General features: G+C 37.0%; 1 protein-coding gene across 2 annotated transcripts in view; it reads left to right on the top strand.

Annotated features, from left to right (window-relative positions):
* Positions 1-1,684: 1,684 nt before the first annotated feature.
* grm4 (glutamate receptor, metabotropic 4) overlaps positions 1,685-23,947 on the top strand; it is a 217,491-nt gene continuing 195,228 nt past the window's right edge. The window contains exon 1 of one of the 2 annotated variants that reach the window (XM_048198947.1): positions 1,685-2,084. The gene's annotated coding sequence lies outside the window, so the exon portion shown is untranslated. The remainder of the gene's footprint in view (positions 2,085-23,947) is intronic. The other variant, XM_048198946.1, reaches the window with a different exon arrangement.

Raw genomic sequence — 23,947 nt, 5'->3', positions numbered from 1 at the left:
TAAAAAAGAATGAATACGATATATATATATATTTTTGCTTTATACAAGTAATTAGGTATATATCTGAAAAGCTGAATATCTTTTTTTCTTTACACACCAGAGAAGAGTAGTCCATATCTAACTAATTTCCAAAAGAAGAGTCTGTGACTCATGTACAGTTGTTTGACTTTTAGAAATGACTTGAGTTTCAATGAATACATTTAAATAAAAGTATCTGTGAAGATACTGTGAAGAGGGTTTAACCTAAAATGCCATTCTTCCTTTAAGAACAACATGAGCAACAAGCTCTATAAGTTAAAAATAGGAAGATATCAGTAAATCATGCATTCTACTTTAGTGATTTTATAAACATAATCCCCCAGGGAAATAGTTTGGAAGACACTGGCATTGAAGGCATGTATGTGAATAAATTAGAATTAAGAATTCATAATGAAATATCCATGGGAGAATGCTCAAATGCAACACTACCATCCAAATGTAGATGTTGCCTGCCTTATATTCAAGCCCAGATTTGTACTGGCATGCTTTGAGACTAAATGTGTTCTTAAAAAAAACAGCAACGCATAAATGGGTATATTTAGCATTCCGAAAAAGTGTCCTTCGGGACATTCTGTATTTTTAAATCCTCTTTTGCTCACTGCACTGAATCTTTATGCTTTATATTTCACATCGTGCATGTACAAGAAGATGTACAATTGTCTCCAGGACATTTACACTGGTTTTAAAAGCGTATTCAACTAATTTCCTTTCCAAAGTGAAGAATACAGTAGTACAAACCTTAAGAAGAAGTAAAAAAAAAAAAAAAATGGAGAGGTCCTAAAAAAAAAGGCAAGAAATCCTAATGGATTCAAACAAGACTTCTTTAAAAAAAAAAAAAAAAATCAAATAAGATCCTACTGATAAACTGAAATGATTTTATCCCCTCAACATGTTTGCTTATTAAGTAAGCTTATTCATTTTTAGAGGCTTTTTATTTACAGTAAAAATGGTAAAATAGCAGCTGTAAGTGACAATTTTACTGTAAAAAGATAGTGACAATATTTACAGACATCACAGGAGACATTTAGGTAATTGTATATTTTACAGTTTTGTATATTAAAGTATATAATGTTAATTAACCAACCTATTTGAGCTATTAAAATCCATATGTTGGCCTTCAGGGAATTCTGGAATGTTAATTTCTCCAAAAATGTTATAGTGGTTTATATATTTTATTTATTTATTTATTTATTTTTTAAATACTGTAAGATATTTGTATTATCTTGTTAAATATAATATTTTATAATATTTTATCAGTAAATTAGATACTTTTTGCATATTTACTACTTGTTACCATAAAATCTTTACAGTAAAATTACATTTACTGACTTTTAAAGTATAAATCTATAACGTACAGTTAAGTCATAGTTTGTGCTGTAGCATTTTAATTACATTTTTACACTGTTTGATCTCATTAAAGTTGCTTAAAATTATGAATAAAATTCCATTCGAATTCTTGTAGGATTTTTAACAAATGCACAACCTTACATGTTTTTAAAACCGTACAAACGCAGATATATTTATTAAAGAAATTAAATTTCAAGGCTTTCTTATTGAGCTACACAAAAGCTCTTTCATCAGTGTGTGTGTGTGTGTGTGTGTGTGTGTGTGTGATCAAACAGAGTGGGCTATGTGGGCGTTGAACGCACTGCTTCGACTGAAGAGCACTGCCTACATCTCAGCACGGCTCTGCTCTCTAGTTATGCTCAGTGCAGTACTATCTCTTCAGGTATGAGCTTCTAACACAAGACGCACAGTATTTGCCTATACTGAATGAACGAACGCGGAGACTTGGAGAAATGGAAAGTACTTCGACTCCGAGAGCGTTTCAGCACCACTTTCACTGGACAGCGCAACAGCTTTTCCCTCTTGACATCGCGCTTTGGGAGATTTGCGTGTGATTTCCGTACGTGGGGAATGGAGTTTGTCGAATTGGGGGCCACCGTACAGCAAACGATTAACGAGATACCCACAAATCTGCAGTCGACTGTGTTTAGGTGATCATACTGGAGGTGTTTGGCAACAGCGGCAGCAGATAGAAGAAGGTGAGTGCATGGAAATGGGTCAACTTTGAACATCTCTCACGGATTCCTTGCAGGAAAAGCATCGCTCGATTCAAATCCTCGATGTTGATTTGTTGATATCATAGCGATATTTATTGGTTTCCACGCAATAACAGCGCAGGCACGATGTTTGCGAGACATTTGGCTTCAACCTATATATTGGCTAGTGGTGCGGCACTTTGGCAAATCTGACTTTCCTGTGATCATATGTTATGATGTGTTTCTGCATTGCTCTGGGAATACAGCAGTGTGAAGTTCTGCCCATCACTTTGTTCTAAACAACAGGTTTTTCAGTTTTGCATCAACGCCTCTTTGAGTGAATGCATATCACTGATTCGTATGCTAATCATCTGTCAGGACTGAATGTTTTTATTAAGGTTTACTTCCTCGCATTGCTTTTTATTGAGGTTTACAAGCTGGATAGGTGGGCTTCCTCGCAATGAGAATATTTTAATGGAGAATAATACTTAATTCTGTCTGACATATTGAATCTCTTGGTCACTTGCAGCTACAGAAGTGAGATATAAGAAGATGGGTCAATGGCATTAGCATGAAAAACATTAACGTTGAAAATATATATTTTTCAAAATTATTTGACTCGACATATTTTATAGTTTTTTGTTACATGACATCAAAATGTCTGACTTCAATTTGAGGACAAAAAATTAACAAATATATATGTTAAAATGCATATATTAAATGCTTATTGGCTTCTATAACTTTCCATCCTGAGAATTTCAGCTTTTTTTATGATACTTTTTCATATTTCATATAAAAACACAATCTCTGTGCAACTACACCACCTAGACATTTTTCAGTTTAATCCCCACGAAAATGATCAAAATGACTTGAATTCAGAAATTGAAGCCATCTTATCAGAGAAATTATTTTTGGATGAGTTGCACGTTAGCGTTTCATTTCAGAATTTAATAGATGCCGACATCATGTCATTGACCCAGATATAGCCTGTGGAGATCTAGAGGAAGCGAAGATTTTTATCAGCCTTGCAGATGTCAAACCTTGAGGCCATCTGGACCAGATGGGCTAGTTTAGAAAGCATGTTAGATGGGTTTGTATAAACTTTTCCAAATGCCTTAATACCACAAATGGATGTTTTGCCATTAACAATAGTCTTTTGCTATCTAAATGTGTCTGTAATTGCCACTGGAAATTGCCAGAGACGAGTTAAATGAAACACCTGTAAAAGTAATGAGTTGGGAGGTGTCAGTCAGAGGGCTCAGAGGTCTCAGAGCCTTGACTTGTAACTTTGTACCACAATACCTTACGGCGTCGCATTGTCAGACCTAATGAGTCAGCTACAGTATGTAATACAAAAGCATACACCTACATGATGTGCTTTAACAATGTGTGATGGAGTGCAGTGACTTTTGTAGTATGGAGAGGCTGTCGCAGCAATGACTCACTCGCTGGGTCTTTGTGAGAGCGCTACAAACCCATTGATCATAAAGCCCGGAGTACTGCATTTCCCTGTTTTGCCACTGCAAAAAGAGTTTTCTGGGGCCTCTGGTGGTTGGACGTCAACATCAGGACCTGCTGTAGGAACAGAGAAGCATGTCTCTCTGTATGTATAGCCTAGTGCAGCATGAAGTCACTTCTTTAGACTTCATTAGTCCAGAGAAGCTTTTAAAGCAATGGAAAGAGCTTTTGCTTGGAACGCTAAGGTCTGGCGATTTCAGACTCCGCCAAGATGGCTCTATTACATAATTGAATGAGCTAATGAACTTTTCCATCACGGCGATAGGGAAGTCAGGAAAACTGGTGCGTTGCCAACTTGTAAACTTTTGGCCTGTGACAAATTTTGTACTTTTCTCCAGCCACTCGATGGCTTCAATTGATGAAGTGTACGTTTGTGCTCCTTAAGATTCTGATCACGCGCCGCCATGTAAGTTCTGCACTGTAAAACACTAGGTTTTATACATTATTCATAAGATTTCTTAGGACTCTTGTTCTGTAAATGCCATTTGACCCTGAGTTTTCTCTGGGTTGAGAGTCTGTATCGGTTAACGTTGTTTACCTCCGTCGAGAGCGGCGGACAACACGGGCAGACTGAATAAACTAAATAAGTCATAATGCTCTTCCTTCACCTACTGTCTGTTCTATAGGCAGCAAATGTAAATATGCGAAACGTGTTTTGAATTACATTCGTACATGGCAGAATGTCAATGTTTGTCATTATTTGCAGCTGAATATAGTTACCGACTGCTGACAGATGGCCAAAAAGCTGTTTGTTAGCACAGAAATAACTCTATTAACAGCTTCCGTTTCCTTGTATTAGGAACAATTCGTGGTATTTCTGCATGTGGTGTGAAATAGATTGGCAGAGACCCATAATGCTTTGCTTTTATTTGAGTTTTCTTATGAGTAATGGTCATGAGCTACAGCCGATAATGATGCAGCAATTAGATTCAGATTAAATGTAATTCAGATTGACTACTGATGTTGGAGGTTTGGCACAACACTACCAGAAATGATTATAACGATGCTTCTTTTTGGATTGGAACTCTTGCTTGATAAAGAAATAGAGGATTTTACATTTTATATGAACTGATAATGTGTATATTTTTAACATTTCTGAGGGTGGTTAATGGCAGGCCTACTTTATTCCAATGCACCAGTCAGGGGATCATACTGTGATATGATATGATGCGGGAATTCAGTCTTTGTATTTTCACTGTTGCTATGAATGTTGTATTTTTAAATCTGTTGCCTGCTGTTCAGGGCCAGAGCTCAGGCCTACATTGAGTATCACAGTATGAATGTTATGCATGTGGATACGATTATTGTAATGTCTTTTTTCAGCTTCCGTGCATGTGTTAAAGTCGCTATCTTTGGCTAGAGAATGAACGGTCTTCTTTAAGATCAAAAACCTTTGCTTGAGGAAGTTCGACTGATATCGCAACTTAATTACTTAAACCAACTGACTAAGCATAAAAACACATTCTGACTCAATTTAGCCCTGTGTCAGAGGCTCCTGCTTATGGATTTTCTGCCCACATTATCTGATGACACCCTCTGGCACAGAGGGCTAGAAGAGGAGACGGTGTATTGAGTGTAGCGTGATAGCCTATAGCAGGTCATCGCCTACATCTGTTTTTCACATCAGTACAGTTCAGAGTGGCATGACTTTATCAGATGCAGACTCCCCCTCTCCTTTTCTTGCGCTATCTTTCGTCTCTATTTCTTGCCCTTGCCTTCACAGGCCGGGGAAATTCAGTGCCTGCTGCACTTGTGACATGGAAGAATTTAAATTAAGATCATTACCCAAATATTAACAGGTCTTGCATATTTAAAGCGACGTAAGCTGCGGCATGACAGCTTAAGTCAGAAGTGTGTTAGCTGTGAAGATTCACAGCAAAAATTGCTGTCAGAAAAAATAAATAATAAAAATAGTATGATTTATGCTTTATTAACTCTTTCCCCATCAGCGTTTTGAAAAAAAAGTTTCCAGCTACCGCCAGCATTTTTATCATTTTCAGAAAAATTTCATGGCCCCATGAATATTTTGTTATATGAGTAACCGAACATGCAATATGTCAACAGAAAAAACAGACCCTCTGCATTAAAAATAAAACAAACAAAAAACAACAACATTGTATTCTAGCTTTATGCATTCTTTATTTAAATCAATGTGTGTAAGTTTAATAAAAAAAAAAAAAAATAGCATTTTTGTCAAAGACTATGTCTGGATCAGATTCAGAACGATGATCAAAACATAGATGGGCTGCGTTTAACTCCACTTTTAGACATGCACTCGCAAACTTCCCTAAGCACTTCCCCTCAGGGGAATCCCCGCTGCCATTTTTCAACTTCGTCAAGTGGGCGAGAGAAGTTTATGTGGACAGAACCTCGACCCCTCGATTTTGACCGAGGGAGTCTACTCAACATGTACACTTCAGGCAGATCCACAGACCACAGTGCAACACGATTGTGATGTCAAAGCAGTTTGTGCTTAATTTACCCTCACCCCACACAACTCTAGTGTATGATATTGGAGTTACAGGATACAGTCCTGTAACTCTTCTTGGGTCGACATTTCATTTAGTAACATTGGGCAGTTTTGATTTATATGCTGTTTAATGTTTAATGATCATGTTATTTTACTTCTGCTTACATATGTTACTGCTTTTTCTGCTTTTTTTTTTTTTGCCTGTGTTTTGATCTGGAGGTTCTGTACTCTTTCAGAAAATGTGTAATAGCGCCCCCTACCATATAAGAAAGTTCAAATCAAAATTTTCCCTCTTAAAGGGCTAGTTCACCAAAAAATGAAAAGTCTTTCATTAATTACTCACTCTTATGTTGTTCCAAACCCATAAGACTTTTGTTCATCTTTGGAACACAGAGATTTCTGTCCCTGCGTTGAAAGTCTATTCACCCAAAACTCAGACGCTTCAAAATGTTCATAAAAAAAGAGAGTAAAATAAATAGTTTAATCCAAGTCTTTTGAAGAGACACGATCACTTGATAAAATCAACATATTTCATTTAGGCTTCAATTCACATTTAAATATTGATCATAAACAGAAGCTCATCAATACTTTCTTGAGAAAAATCTCAAAGGTTCCCATAAGAATGAACCACATTGATTCTTGTAACTGATGACAGAATTTTCATTTTTGGGTGAACTAACACTTTAACACATTCCTGTTCTTACTGTGCATGATTTACCAGCGCACGTTTTTCCAGAGAAAAAAGTGTCTTCTGTAATCTTTAATTGAAAAAAATAATATTTCAACTTTTTCCGCTTCTGAAACTTCTCACGTAGTGTGTCCTGGCTATTGCTTAATGTTAACTGATGTAAACTTCCAAATAGCTATTAAGGCATTGTTTATGCATCAGTGTGGTATGAAATGCTCACTTTTCACAATGTAATCATTTCCCAATGGATAAAATCATGTCCCGTCCTACATACATTTCCTTTTGAATGTCCCGTTTCATCGCAAATGTGTGACATTATGAACGCAAAATGGGTTTGCAAATGAATGCCTTTTCATATTATTGAGTTTAAAACAAGCAATTTTCTTCTCAGTTAGATTCATCTTGGTGTAATGATGTTTAGGTACTTTTACTCAACAACAAGACCTAGATATTCATTAACAGAGAGATGGGTTAGGCAGCCTATTTAAATAGAAAATAGTTCATTGCTTCGGTATATGATTGTGTATGTGCAATGAGACATATTAGGTCATATTGAGTGTCTTCATTCCAGACCATCTGCTTTAGGAGACCCTGGCCAACTGCTCGAAGACTGGGGGGAGCGCAGCGCTAGCGTCGTCGCTGTCCCCGACAGCGTTTCTCAATCCACAGCGTACACAGCAAAAACGTTCCTATGTGCTCTATTACCGCAAATGGGCCGTGTAGTGTTTTGGGTAAGAGGATCTGTGGCACAAGATCGCACCCCCCCAGAGGAACTCAATGGACTGTATGAAACAGAGAACTCAGTAGTCTGGCTTGCGCTCTGCATCGGTTCATTTCAGAGCGATGGTTGCGGGGTATTGTCCACCTCTCTGGCGAGAGCCAACTCATTAGGCCCGCTTCTGCATGGGCGTCGGGATGCGAGGCACGTGCGTCTCTTCAGAAGTGCTCATCTTTCTCAAAATTTTCTGTTAAATCGTCTTTGTTTGCTCGGCTGCACTCGGAGCTTGATTTAGGATTTGCTTGAAAAGCAAAAAAAAGATATTTTTGGCACCCACAGTGATAAATGATGTGTAAATGGTCATTAGTCATATGGCAGAACAGTGTGGTTTTTATATATATAAAACAATGACAGGCAAATTAAGAAGAGGCAATAAATCATGTTACACTTTAAATATTTGAAATTGTCTGCATAGGAATGGTATCTATATAATCAAAATATTTTATAAATGTCATATCGAAAGAATGAATGAGAATATATACAGTGGGCTCGGAAAGTCTGAGACATTGAAAAACAGTAAGTGTTTAAAAAAAACATGAAGGCAAAGAAAAGTAAAATGAGGACAAAATATTGAATATTCTGTACTGTTTTCTTGATCACTAATCAAATAAACATTTGTGACATTGATCATGTGTTCTTTTGTATAAAAAAATTCTAAATTCTCTAGATTCCTTCCTTCCTTTGGAACATTCATCATACTGAACAGCATGGATCATTAGGTTTTGCACAAACCTGTAGGTTTCATGCCAGCTTGAGTTCTGCTGTTGTTAAAGAGGACCTATTATGCTTTTTTACATTTTCAGCTTTTAGTATATAATGTTGCTGTCTGAGAATGAAAAAGGTCAGCAAAGTTACTTTCTATATCAGTAAGCACTGTTTCTGAACTCCCTAAATCACCTTGAAGGGGCGTGACATTTCCGAAACACACTCGATAATTTGAACAATAGCAACACACTAGTCCAGCCAATAAGCACATTGCACTTTTTGGAAGGAGGCATTGAACTGTCATTACTATCAGACTAGGAAGAGAGGTGCTGCAACAATGTAAAATATGTGAGAAAAAAAATGTGTTTTTGAACATTCAAGCATGAAAACCTATTCTAATAGACCCCAAAAACAAAATCAAGACTTGTAAAAGGTGGGCATACTAAATACACTTATTCTGAATTTTCACTTTTATCATCATATTATAATTTGTAATGTGCAACGAAGGCTAGTAAGAGCGACTGCGGTCTTTTACGTCCTTTTTAACGCACCCCTCTTCCAATGCTGGAGACACCAGTTCGAATCCCGCTTGGTGAGTGTAACAGAGGCAAGCTAGTAAGAGCTGTGTGTTTAAACCTCACTCCCTGCCTCAAGAGGCACACTAGCGACTGATGCTAGAGGTTGTGGTCTTTAGTGTACTTGTTAGCGCACCTGCCTCCCATGCCGGAGACGCCAGTTCGACTCCCATTCAGAGCGGGTCAGGTAGGACCGGTTACATTTGGTGCCGTGACCCGGATGAAAGTAAGGTTAGGGGGGGTGAGTGTAACAGAGGCAAGCTAGTAAGAGCTGTGCATGTAAACCTCATGCCCCTACCTTAAGAGGCGCACTAGCGACTGATGCTAGAGGTTGTGGTCTTTAGCATCCTTGTTAGAGCACCCGCCTCCCATGCCGGAGACACCAGTTCGACTCCCATTCAGAGCGGGTCAGGTAGGACCGTGACCCGGATGGAAGTAAGGTTGGGGGGGTGAGTGTAACAGAGGCAAGCTAGTAAGAGCTGTGCATGTAAACCTCATGCCCCTACCTTAAGAGGCGCACTAGCGACTGATGCTAGAGGTTGTGGTCTTTAGCATCCTTGTTAGAGCACCTGCCTCCCATGCCGGAGACACCAGTTCGACTCCCATTCAGAGCGGGTCAGGTAGGACCGTGACCCGGATGGAAGTAAGGTTGGGGGGTGAGTGTAACAGAGGCAAGCTAGTAAGAGCTGTGCATGTAAACCTCATGCCCCTACCTTAAGAGGCGCACTAGCGACTGATGCTAGAGGTTGTGGTCTTTAGTATTCCTTGTTAGCGCACCCGCCTCCCATGCCCGAAACTCTAGTTCGAGTAGGACCGGTTACAAACGCAAAATAATCTTTTCATCAGAAAAGAATGCAAAATATAAGATTCACTCAGTCAAATTATCAATTTTATACAACCGTTTATCATCATCTGATTGAATGTATGCTGTAATTTTGCCTCTGGAGTAAAACTCACCATTAACCCACCTGAGGAGATTCTGTGCTGTTGTATTGATCTTTGCCCTTGCTACCCACATAGCACGAATTACCCTGAGCAAAGATCTCTATTAGCCCAGCCCACACAAATCCTGCAGTGTGATTTCAACTATATTCTGCATATTCCTTCAAGATATTCAAGAAAGCAATGCAACGGTGCCCGCGTCCTGCGGAGACTTTGTGTCTTCCGAATGGTCCCCTATGTCATGTTGAGCGGCGGACCCCCGTATGAGCGCCTCATGTGAAATGGTGTGTGAAATGAGCACATTTAACTAGCCCACCAGCATCATGCTCAGTCCTGGGCTGGGGCAGACTAAAAGCCAAAAGACTCGCTGTCCTGACACTGCCAATTGGATCACACTGTATTCTCCCTCCTATCTCACGCCGCCAGATTATGTATTTCCTTTTTGTCTCTGACCAGGGGTGAGGGGCCTCATGTAGAGGTTAAATGAAAACGATCAGCTCCTTGCCCACCATTTGAAGTGAATCTACAGTGACTGGGAACACGGACTATATGCTTTGTAGAGCAAGCGAGCGCCATTCACACTTGCGCTTTCAGTGTTGTAACTAAGCTGTTGTGATAAGTGTTTTTTTTTCCGTTTTCACACAACTTATTTGATGGGTCTTCCCTAAGTAGAAGAAAATGTCTTTCATCACAAAGTGTGACTGTTATGAAATCACTGACCTACCTACAGTAGGAACATGACTAGTCCCTGGCTTTTGTACTAAAGCCCTGAATCACATTTTCTTTTTCTTTTTATGTACAGATCCTGCAGCAAATTTAATTGGGTTAAATGTTTGCCCGACCTTCTGGGCAGTTTTATTTAGCCCAACTATTGTTTAAAAATTATTGTATGTCTGGCTTAAAATGAACCCAAAATAGGTTGGAGAGTAAAAATCCATTTGTTTGTCCATTTTCAACCCAACTTGGGTTGTTTTTAACCCAGCATTTTTTAGAGTGTACTGTGTAAATGTGACGTGAGAAATAGTTCACCCAAAAATGAAAAATGTCATCATTTACTTGTCCTCGTGTTGTTCCAAACCTGTATGAGTTTTAAAGAATGTGGGTCACCAGACAGTTGATGGTATTCCATAGTTTTTTTTTTTTCTACTATGGAAATCAATGGCTACGACCAGGGTTGCCAGGTTTTCACAACAAAACCCGCCCATTTGCTCCTCAAAACTAGCACAATCACATAACAGGGGGGTTCCCCGGTAAAAAATTGCGTTCCGGGGGGTAAAATCCACGTTTTTGGCAGGGCTCCCCTGGTAAAATTTGCATTTGCACGTTATTTGGGGTCGATTAAACCCGCGGCATGATAAATAACCCGCGGCAACAGTGTAGCCCAATTCCGCGGGAAAACTGCAAACTTGGCAACACTGGCTTCGACCAACTGTTTGATTTACCAAAATTCTTTAAAGGTGCCCTTGATTCAAAAATTGAATTTATCTTTGCATAGTTAAATAACAAGAGTTCAGTACATGGAAAAGACATATAGTGAGTCTCAAACCCCATTGTTTCCTCCTTCTTATATAAATCTCATTTGTTTAAAGGACCTCCGAAGAACAGGTGAATCTCAACATAACAACGACTGTTACGTAACAGTCGGGGTGTACGCCCCAATATTTGCATAATGCCAGCCCATGATGTTCCCAACATTATAAAAGGCATTAGACAAGGGCAGCCAGTTAACGTCTGGAGCTGCACACAGCCGAATCATCAGACTAGGTAAGCAAGAACAACAGCGAAAAATGGCAGATGGAGCAATAATAACTGACATAATCCATGATAGCATGATATTTTTACTGATATTTGTAAATTGGTCTTTCTAAAAGTTTCGTTAGCATGTTGCTAATGTACTGTTAAATGAGGTTAAAGTTACCATCGTTTCTTACTGTATTCACGGAGACAAGAGCCGTCGCTATTTTCATTTTTTAAACACTTGCAGTCTGTATAATGCATAAACACAACTTCATTCTTTATAAATCTCTCCAACAGTGTAGCATTAGCCGTTAGCCACGGAGGACAGCCTCAAATTCACTCAGAATAAAACTTTAACATCCAAATAAATACTTTACTCACATAATTCGAAGCATGCATACAGCATGCATGACGAACATCTTGTAAAGATCCATTTGAGGGTTATATTAGCTGTGTGAACTTTGTAAATGCACTGTAATACAGTCGACAGCTGGTGTGGCAGGGAGCACGTGATTTAAGGGGGCGGCGCCGAGTGTAAATCAGTGCATTGTTAATGATGCCCCAAAATAGGCAGTTAAAAAAATTAATTAAAAAAAATCTATGGGGTATTTTGAGCTGAAACTTCACAGACACATTCAGGAGACACCTTAGACTTATATTACATCTTGTGAAAGAACGTTCTTGGGCACCTTTAAAATATCTTCTTTTGTGTTCAACAGAAGAAAGAAACTCATACAGGTTGATGTATGATGAAAGTGATGAAAAAATAAAATTTTAGGGTGAACTATCCCTTTAAAATGTAGAACTTAGTAAGTTTTTTTCAATAACACTTTACAATAAGGTTCATTAGTTAAACATTAGTTAATTTATTAACTAACATGAACTAACCATGAGAAATACATTTGTTACTGTATTTACAAGTCTTTGTTAACGTTAGTTAATGAAAATAGTTGTTCATTGTTTGTTCATTTTAGTTCACAGTGCATTAACTAATGTTAACAAGATTTTAATAATGTATTAATAAATGTTGAAATTAACATTAACAAAGATTAATAAATGCTTTATAAGTGCAGTTCATTATTAGTTCATGTTAACTAATGTAGTTAACTAGTAGTTAACTAATTAATGAACCTTATTGTAAAGTGTTTTTTCTTTTCATTTTTTTCTTTCTCTTGTCAATATTGTTGCTAAAATTCACTCATTATTATTATTTGTTTTGTGTCAGGGTTGTGTGAAATTCATGTTGAGGAACTGTAATAATGAAGAGGGTTTTGGGGTGAGGGTGGTGAAAAAAATGTAATATTTGGGTGAACTATCCCTTTAAAGTGCAGAACTCAGGCTTTTTTTTCGTTCTCTTGTCAATATTGTTAACATTCACGCACAATCCTGGTAATTATCAGAAACTTCTGAATGTAATTAGGAAATGTCAGTATTGGATAATACCACATGATTTCGATTTTAGAATTAGCATACACTTTTTTATTTTTCATTAAATAGGGCTAAAACATATTCAGTATAGCCGAGTCGCTCTATGTCTCTGATGTCTAAAATGGAGCATGGGCTCAGTCCCTCATGTTGAGTCTAGTCATGCCCCTGACCTACACCAAAATTTCTTTGCGTTCCCTCTATCTTCTTGAAGTGAGCAGAAGAGACTGAGTCAATCTCTCAAATTCACTAGATGTAACAGAATGGCAGAAGTTGGGGCAAAAATAATGAATGCAGCCCTTAAATGTGAGCCCAGTCCTGATGGTGAATGGGAGCCGGTGTACTGATAGCGGCAGTTTGTTCTCTTTCGCTTTCTGATTTTGCAATACAGAACCGCAGTTGGGGAGGAGTTGCCTCTTTCAAGCCTAACAACTCTAACAATGCAGCTTGGAGGCTCATTAAGGAAATAGAGGACATGCCTCCATACTAGAAACCCAAGCTTTGATAATGAGATGTAATTATTTACTTTGAGCTGCCCCAATTAATAATGCATGGTCTGCAAACTAGAGAGAAGGGCTGTGCTATAATTCTCCACCAGAGCTGCATTGTAAGGCCTGGTAATTGTCATGAGTGTACTAGAGGAAAAAGGCTTCTCCGATGTTAATGTATCCCTGAGTTTTCTTCTAGGCCTCCCTCTTTGCATGTGACCTTAGTCAGGGTAGACGCCATTTTTTAATTTCACGCAATAGAAATCAAGGCTGTGAGGGAATGTAAAGTCTCTTTAATAGGTACTACTGTATTAATATACTAAAGTACATTTTTTTTTGGAAAGATTTATTTTCCATGTAGCGTCGGTTGAACGTTCAGCACTACAAGAGTACAACCGTTGAACACACTGCACATCAATATTCCCTCTAAACTATGTGCATGTTGGTCCCGCACAAAATCCGCAGAAGGCAGGCTCAGAAAATATGTGGGAAAAAGCAAGAGATTTCTTGAATCGGAGCTAAATGAATGGGCAGCATTTCAATTGGAGCACATCCGAATGTCCATTGATTTTTTTTTTTTTTCTTACTGAAACTGGAGCTGTGAGAATTTCTGTATCCACAAACAGTACGAGAGATTCATAGTGTTCATAGTGGCCCATTCAGAAGCCCAAAGAGGTCATGCACTATTGCAATGAGATAATAATAATAATAATACTATTCTAAATTATTAAAAAAAAAAAATTCTCAAGACAACAGTAATCTAAGGCATGTATATATTATTATTTACCATAATTGATATTTAGAATATATATATTTTTTTTTCTGTATTTTTTAATTTAATATCTCGATGTCATAGTTCTTTTATAGGATTCAATATCTATAATAATTTAAACAGCTGCCACAATAGTAATGGACATGCATCAACTGATTTGATTGGTTTAAATGTAAGATGAGTGTGCTGACATGCTAATTGTAGGTTTATTTATAATATAAGCTTTATATATTCAGAAGAAACTCTGGATGGTGTTGTGATGGTCTCTATGAGAAATAGTGCTGAGATTTGGAAAATAACCTAATTATTCTATGAACAAGGCTGTTTAGTTGCTGGCCCATTTTATCTACCCCAGGCATTGAATTCAATATCTCGTATTTATATTTTATGAATGCAGTATCCATAGATGAGCACATATGCACGCAACCAGCACACAGATACTCATATACACAAATCAGCATTTTTATTACAGCACTTATTATTTAAAAATTACAGTTACACATAAAATAAATGGAATGGTTATGAGAAATGTTACATTAAAATACACTATTGTGTGTGTGTGTGTGTGTGTGTGTGTGTGTGTGTGTGTGTGTGTGTGTGTGTCTCTCTCTCTCACACACACACACTAAGATGCACACACACAAAGGTAACAATAGTGTGTCCTTCCCTAAGGAAAACTGAAATCAAAATTGACCATTTTGAATGTAATATTGCAGTATTTATTATATTTATTATGTATATATATAAATACACACACATAACAGAAATATATATATATATATATATATATATATATATATATATATATATATATATAAATGACATAAATTTACATGTATTTCTTAAATAAATACATGTATGTGTTTGTTTATATACACTGTCAAAAAAAAACATTTTTTTTTCTTTTTTTCAAATTAATGTAGTTCGGATAACATTATATTTTGAGTATCTGTTGATTAAACCAATCGCCTTCATTGTATTAACTCAAACTTTTAATTTCAATGAACTCAAAATTTTAAAGCAACTTACTTTTTTTTTTAAGTTAAACCAACAATTGTTTTTTACAGTGTATGCATAATAAATATACAAAGTACACACACATATATTATGTAAACAAACTTTTATTAATCATTTGACAGCACTAACGTAATCTTTAATAAAAACCTCTGCTCTCTCTTGCAATGACCTCTTCTCTGATGACGTGTTTACTGGTGTGAGGGCAGGACAACCTGTCAATCACATGACATCACAGCAATTCCAAACCACGACCATCCATCAATTCCCAATAGACAAAATCAAGTCCCGCCCTACATTTTTTCTTGTTCAAGAAGGCGTTTCGCTTGAATATATATGTCACAATAAAGTGGGGGAAAAAAGTCTATCGCAATTTCCGTTTCATGCCGACTTTAATGTTATATCTATGTTAATGTTATAGGCCCTATATAGTTTTTATACTAACACCCACAAATCCAGCACAGTCACTCTCAACTTAATTTCCTCCTACACACGTTAACACACTTATAGTAGCTGATTTCATGTAATCAGAATAAATTAAAAGAGCATCTGTTTCTTTGATGGTTTTGCTGTACAATTTCACTTTCCAATTTCACATGTACAGCACTGTTGACATGATTTTGATTTATATTTTTATATTACTTTATAAGGGGTTTTGCTGCACAAGAATAGAAATTAGACAAAACATTGCTGTACGGTACATCACTCACAGCCTCGTTTTAATCGGTGTCAAATTAAATATTATGTCTACCCTAACTAAGATGTATGGGGATCCTTCTAAGGAAGTATGTATGAAGATATGTTACAGATTCAGACGTATCTGAAGACAACACTGGATTGTCTAACCTGCTTGAGACCATACATGGCTCTGTGTTGTTAACGATTTGTGTACTCTCATTCTCAAGCACTGCAGTACATGAAGATGGCATCCATGGGGCATCATCCTATCACTGCATATATTACTCAGTTCTTCCTTTGTTTATCAGTGTTTCTGCAGAAGCACAGCTCCAGGGGCTGTTCTCTGATCTTTTCCTGGCCCAGAGAAGTACGTCAGACCTGTGTTGAGGGAGTCATGGTGCTGTAGGTGAGACCAGGATGAGCATAATGCTCTCACCTCGAATGCATTCTGCAGGCGTCCATCTAGAGCTTGTTATAGTGTTTCTGTTGGATTTACAGAATGTGTTCTCACACCTTCCTCACCAAAGCACATGCTATATGACTATTCCACTCTTGCGGCCAGTCCTAGATCCACACAATGAAAGAATATATGAAACATAAGGAGACATGAGAAAGGAAAAACTTAAGGGGAGATGTCAAAACTCTTTTCGTTACTTACAATATATTTACACCCTTTCACTCTGTTCACAAATAGAAAGAACCACAAGAATATAAATTACCCCAGGAGCTGTGCAACCAAAAGCAATAAAGCAAAAAGAGATCTATTTGAGAGAATTTCAAAATCCTTATAAACAAAAAATACACATGCTGTTCCCTCACTACCTAACAAAACCCAGGAGAAAATAAAAACAACATAAAAGGAAAAGAAGTGCTATCAGGCTCCTTCATATCAGAGTGATTTTGTTTTGAATATTATATTCTGGATATCATTTAGTATTTGCAGTAATATTATTAAAATGGGCATTATTACAATGTCTCGCTTTTAAACTAAAGCAATCTATGCTGTGAACAAATGAGACACTTGGAAATATAGAATATGTGTGTGTGTGTGTGTGTGTGTGTGTGTACAGTTGAGCTCAAAAGTTTACATACCCCTTGCAGAATATGCAAAAATCTTAATTATTTTAACAAAATAAGAAGGATCATGAAAATTGCATGTTATTTTTTTATTTAGTACTGTCCTGAATAAACCACAAGATAAAAAATAGCTGAATTTATAAAAAAAAAAAAAAATGACCCAGTTCAAAAGTTTACATTCCCTTGATTCTTAATACTGTGTGTCATTATCTGGATGATTCATGACTGGTTATTTGTTTTTGTGATGGATGTTCCCTTGTTTGTCCTGAGCATTTAAACTGAGCTCTGTTCCTCAGAAAAATCCTCCAGCTCCTGCAAATTCTTTTATTTTCCAGCATCTTCTGCATATTTGAACCCTTTTCAGCAGTGACTGTATGCGTTTGAGATCCATCTTTTCAAAATGAGGACAACTGAGGGACTCAAACACAAGTATTTTAAAGGGTTCAAACATTCACTGGTGCTCCAGAAGGAAACATAATGCATTAAGAGTTGGGGATGTAAACTTCTTGAATTGGATGAACAGGATAAACAGGATAACCCCCAGGTTTAGGTTTAGGGGTAGAGGCAGTGTTTATTTACAGTGTTTGTTACATTTAAATAGTTGGTCAGTGTTTGCTGTAGCAGTTTGCACAAAAAGACCTCATCTGAAACCCTCCACCTCCCCCAGCTCCACCTGCCTAGATCTGCTACAGGATTTATGCATGTCTGATGTCATTATGTGTTCTGCAGCAGCAGCAGCAGCAGAAGTGTAGCAGATTAGTCCGACAAGACCAAAATTATCATTGCCATATTCAATAACATGCTTAAACGGTTTCAAGAGTTGTCATGTTTGAAATATATATAACAAAAAACAGCTGTATTTATTAGCTGCATTTTATTATATGCCATCTTTAAGAAATATATTTAGTTCAATGCTACTTATCATGATTTAGATTTATTTTTTTTTGTTTATTATATTATCTAGTGTTAATGGTGGCATTTTTTATACTGATCAATCTAATATTGTTTAAAGCTGTCATCCTAATTGAGATCTGTGTTGTTTTTTTGCCCGATAAATACTCTGATTGCGCATTGAGTGTAGTGTTATGAACCTGCTTGTAGGGCTGCACGATTTATCTCGATTAAACCGCACGTGATTTGGTAAAGGCTGCGATTATTTTATGCGCAGCTTGTCAGAGCTGTACGGCTCTGTGATCAGTAGTAAATGCTTCTCCGTCTGTAATTCTGTGTAAGAAGCAAAGACTATAGAATAACACAAGACGCATCACTCGTATTTTTATGAATGGGAGAAAGTGCAACGCGCAATATGGCGGAATAAGTCCCGCCTTCTAAATAATCGCCGATTGGTAAAGTCATTGCGTCACTGCAGCGACCGTTAGAAGCTTCGGTTTCTATAGAAACAGTTAGATGCACGCCTCCGAAATGTGGCGCAAGAGACGCGCATTTAGGACTGTGCATGCGCATTTGGTTGATCCAGCCTGAAAAATACAGATTTTTTGTCATGATTCAAGCATTTAGAATCAAAATGTATCAGACAGTTGTTGTCAGATTTCATTGGTGATTTCAAATATGAAATTTAATCGAAAGCTTGGCAAACAGCTTTAGAGAATTTGATGTTTCCCCATTCAAAGAGATAGGAGCTGCACTTGAATGCCCGAGAGGCTTTTTAAAGATGGCCGCCGAGTGAAATGACTTGTCTTAAAGGGACTTCATCTCACAGAAGGACGCTCAACTGTCATTATGAAGTGAGTTTGGAGTAAAAACATGTTATTAAATGTTGTCTTCTGTTGGACAAGATGTTAATAAATGCTTCTGATGTCTGGAAAGATGTTTGACACATGTTGCTTTTTCAAATGTACATCATAAGCGACTCAAACTCGCAGTGCTTTCAGATGGATTAGCATTTGGAGCCATACTTCATTGACAAGCTGCTCATAAAAAAAATAAATAATCGCACCATGAATCGCGTTTAAGTTAAATATTATTTTTTTGTGTCGTACGATAAATGGTGCAGCCCTCCCTTCTTGTACATATTTATAGATGACAACTATGTGGATCTTTCATGTGACCAGCTAGTAAAGCACTTGTTGACTACAGCAAGTCTTTTACTGCAATCCATGAGATCCTACTTATCCTCATCTATCTGTATATACAACCAGGGTCATAACACTACCTCCTTGGATTATAGTAAAAAAATTAACAAGTGCTTTACTCCCCAAAGCAAGTGAGGTTAAGTGCATTTCCGTTGGAGACAATGCACTCTGAAATGAAGATACGCATTTGGTAAAATGTAAATCAGAGCTGACAAATAGCAAAATCCTGAAGTAATTTACCATGTTAATGCATTTTTGTCATATTTCAGAACATGGCTTACTCATTTGGTATTCAGCTCCTCCAGCTGCATGCTATGTGACAGTGATAATGGTAAAATGGCAAATTCCCCAAGGATATTAGATAGACATGCATACACTCACACACACATACTGGGGGAGAGGCAGTAAAATGAGTGATGTTTGAAAGCTTATGGCTGCGCAACGTGGGTGTTTTCTCTTTGTCTTTCCCACGGGGGATGCTCTTGTTGTGTTGCGGGGGTAGCTTCGGCTCTTAGATGATTGAAAAGCACCATCTTAGTCCATAAAAAACGAGCTCTTTCACTTTCCCTCCCGTCAGGATATGCATACCAGTGGCTTGCCAGTGTCTTTGGCTTCTGAGCCGTCATGTGTACAGAGTCACTGTCTTGATTCCCTTTTGGAAGAGCTTAAAATGGCTGCAGGCACTTTGCTTCCTCCTGTTCTGAGGGAGCCTTTCACATTTGTCACTGACAAACGGATTCGGCAGTACTTGTTGCATTATGGAAAAAAAAAAAGGACAATATAATGGATAGCATGCCAGAGATATCCAAGCATAAACACTCAGCAGGATTCCAAACAAGGTTGACCACTGACTGTGTTAACTATGTACTGTGAAACATCGGTAAGGCGGCAGTCTGACGCCTCTCGCATATGCAATTTATAACTATTACTTGGGCAAATGTCAGGGAAACGCTCTAGCTCATTGTGTTAGATAACTATGTGCATGAAATCACTGTGCCATGGCTTCAGTGCAAAGTTAGATCATCTACGTACATTTATTCATATATATGAGGCAATATAATTCATGTTGTGTTTCTGAATCACAGATTAAAAGTTAATTATGCAATTTCTGTGCCACAAACAAGTTTTCAAACAGCATTGATTGAGCTTGATTGAAACTTCAGATGCCTGAAAGGTGCCGTGCTTTTGTGCCTGATCTGCCTTTCAGTCTACAATGGGTGCTCAAAGCAAGGGGTCAAGGTTTGTTTGGATAACATGATCCCATTAGCCCCTGGTGGTAGATGTCGTAACTACACCATCTGGTTTCAAAAGGCATCTTTCTGAATGACTGTTGTCACACTATCTGGGGTAAGTAGTCAAAATAGAGCCATTAAACAGGTTTTACAGATAAATTTAAAGAGAAAAATGATTATGAAATAAATGTTTAATTCATGATTTTTTTTATTTTTTTTTATGTAACAAATTATGTTTTGGTCAAAAATTATTATAAATGAAATATTTAAATAGATTTATTTAAATAAGATTTGAATAAATTAAATAATTTTTGTCATGAAATTAATACATTTAAATAAATTAAAATTTAAATAAACTTGCTTGACCTGATCTTGTATAAATCAGTGTTATTGAGTAATATTTTTAGACTATTATAGAATTTATTAATATTTTGAATTAGCTTTTATTTTTAGATGATCTGTTTTTATTTTAATTTTTAGTCATTTTATTAACTGCTTTTGTTTTAGTAATTTTAGAATTTCAACTCAAACTTTATTTCAATTATTTTTACAAGGTATCTTTAACTTTTTCATGTAGTATTTATGTTTTACTATTTATGTTTAGTTATGTTTGTATTTTATTTCAGCCTTTATTTAAATTCCCAAAAACAATGATCAAATTTTTCAATAGTAGTTTTAATAGTAGTATAAAGTTAGTGTGGTGTTCACTTGTTTATCCAAGATTGAAAGACCAAATTTATGAACATTGTCCTAATTTTGTGGGATTTTGTGATTAAAACCAACATGCAAAATCACTGCTATAGAGAAAAACATTTGTGTAATTTGACGTTTGACTCAGATATAGCAATGACAACTAGCCCCAGTCTGTAGTAGATGTTTTACCAGTGCCTGTTTTTTTTGTGTGTTTTTTTTGGAGAGCTCCTAAAAGCATGGAATCAAGTTACATTTTTCCTGTCACAGCTGGTTGCGGTGGTCACTACAGAAATGCATGTGTACTTTTTTGTGGTGCCATCAGGCAATCATGATGTCAGCTTCATATCAGGTTTCATATCTGCTGTTGAAATCAAAGGAAATGCTGGTGGATAGCTTTCTCCAGGTATTAGATGTTGATCTCAGTGGCGCAAAAATGACACACTTAACCTTTAAATAGAAAAAGAGTACAATTTATGGAGGATATGAGATCTTTTCTGAGCACCTATTGGTCATATGTTGTTCAGAGAATATGTTGAATCACAGAATTGATTCAGTCAAACAATATTTCTCTGTTTGGGTTTGTTTGCATCTTGTTGCTTATTAATTTCGTGCCTGGGAGAAACAAGATAGATTCTGCTCTAACCAAGTTGCATCATGCTTGTGGATTACATTGTGCATATACTGCACAAATACAAAGAGGCTGTCAGTGGAAGTTCTGCATCAGCTTTCTGAGAGTACAATGAAACTAGGAAAAAATAAAACATGGAAATAAAATTCATCCTTTCTATTCAGGTCAGTGGGAAATGTGTCATGGATGTCATTTGATTAAAAAAAGAGCCATATTTGCCTACGTTTTGTTTTGGATTTTTCTTTTTTTCTTTTTTTAAGCATGTCCTATTGTCCGGATATTTCTGGCTCTGGCAAAAACTGAAATTAAGTGGACACCCAAAAGTTGCTGTGGGTGGCATTTTCTTTATCTCACTTTTCCAGAGAATAAAAGCTATTGAATACAGTTTACAGTTTTTTTAGGTTGCGAGCAGAGCGGCAACATTCATGCTGCATGAATCTGCTAGTTACATACGTTTGAATTTATCTTTGAAAGTTTTTTTTAAGCACTTCATCTATGGTTAAGTTGTCAAATATCTTCAAATTCAGGGATGTCATGCACCCATTTTTTTTCTTTTTTCTTTTTTTTTTTTTCTCAAGGGGGCACCAGTGGGAGTTTTGGCTCACTTAAGTGCCCTAGGCGAGATAAGACATCATTAAAGACAATTTTTAACACTTTAGTGTTTTTTTTAAGATTAAGATGTGTTAGTCCTGATATAATTTTTGTTAGCTTGCAAGGGACTCTTTACACCCTTGATGATGACGGAAGGAAATGCAAATGGAATGCTGTGAAAGAAACTCAATTAGACCACATTTAGAAAATTTGTGATTTCTGCCTATGCATTTTAGATAAACATTTATTTCGAATAATCATTCAACCTAATTGTAAATATGGAAATACATTTCTTTAGCTGCAGTCCTTAAGTTTTGCCTCTTTGTCACCATTTCTGTTTGAAACTTGCAATTGCAGTTATTTGTGGAATTATCATCTTTACATGGACTGTGCTTCAGCATGGCTCCTCAGCGCCATCTAATCTAATGTTTGCTGTCAGTCACCATACCGGTGTGGATACAGATTCTACGTCTTGAAGTATGACCAAAATTAGAATTTTCACCGGAAAATGTCATCTGAACAAGTAAGTAACATGTCTGCCACTTTTGCTCTGACCTACTGAGAAAAAAAGCATTACAATAAATCGCGCTGGCAATGGTAATTAACTCTAACGACCGCTTAGCTCGGATCACGTCAGGCCATGCAAATGAATATTATTGTTATACCAGTTCTCAAATTGTTAATGTTAACAACAGCAGCATTGCGTGATTGTATTTAGTGTGTATTAGCGTTACCTGTAGATTTCAATTTCTGTAGTCACTCCACAGTCCGAAGTCTTTTGCTTTTGACTACGGGTGAATCTTAAATGATTCCTGAAATAATAGTAAAATTTTGTGATTCTGTCCAGTTGCCTTTTGACAGTATTTGAATATAACTGGCTGGTGTTGGCATGCTCAGTACAGTAGATCGGTCCTGAACTCGGCAGAATTATTTTAAACTCCTCATACTTTTCTTTTTTAGGATCTGCATGAGCCACAATAGACAATATAATAGCAGAAGAGCAACTGTGAGCAGCTGAGAGCCTGCGGGCAGGAGAGGATGTGAGAAACTACAGTAAACCGTAGCATAAGGTCAGGAGATGTCAACTTATCAGCAGTGTTCATACACAGTATCAAGGTCCACTGACAGTAAAAGCTAGGTCAAATTTGCAGAAATTGCAACACTGAACTAACATTTTAAACCTACAGTGGCCTCCAAAAGTAAACTTTTTTGGACACCTAAGCTTTACTTAAAAATTACAACAAAATATCAAAACAAGCAGCATTTGCAAGCACATGCTGCTAGAGATTTTTCAGAAAATACTTTACTTTTCTGAGACATTTTTGCAATTATTTTTAACCATGCTGGTCTCAAGGTGATTTTTTTGAATGGATCAGTTCCCCACAGGTTCACAAAGATATGTTAGCTGAGTAACTAGGTGTAGTTCATGACAGTTAGATCAGATTACCTGGCCTGAACCCAAGCTAGGCTGACTCCCTGCCTCCACTCATATTATATTAGTTGGGTCTGAAACTCTCAGAAATGAGATATACTGTACATTCTCTCTGCTTGCAGTGTGTCAATCATGCTTGTCAGGAAAGTGAGAGAGAACACACACACACAAACACACCATTTTATCGAATCATATGCCATCAATAGCAGTTCACCTCTGTGCATTAGAATGTTTACATGACAACGATGTACTAAAAATGTAAGTGTTTTTCCTTTGCTTTTTTTTCTGCGTACATACAACAACGCTGTCAAGACGATCCCCGTTCACGTG

Source organism: Megalobrama amblycephala, linkage group LG8 (genome assembly GCF_018812025.1).
Source record: "Megalobrama amblycephala isolate DHTTF-2021 linkage group LG8, ASM1881202v1, whole genome shotgun sequence".
Taxonomy (NCBI): Eukaryota; Metazoa; Chordata; class Actinopteri; order Cypriniformes; family Xenocyprididae; genus Megalobrama; species Megalobrama amblycephala.
Note: the sequence above shows the minus strand (reverse complement) of the source record. Positions and strands in the feature narration are given on the sequence as shown.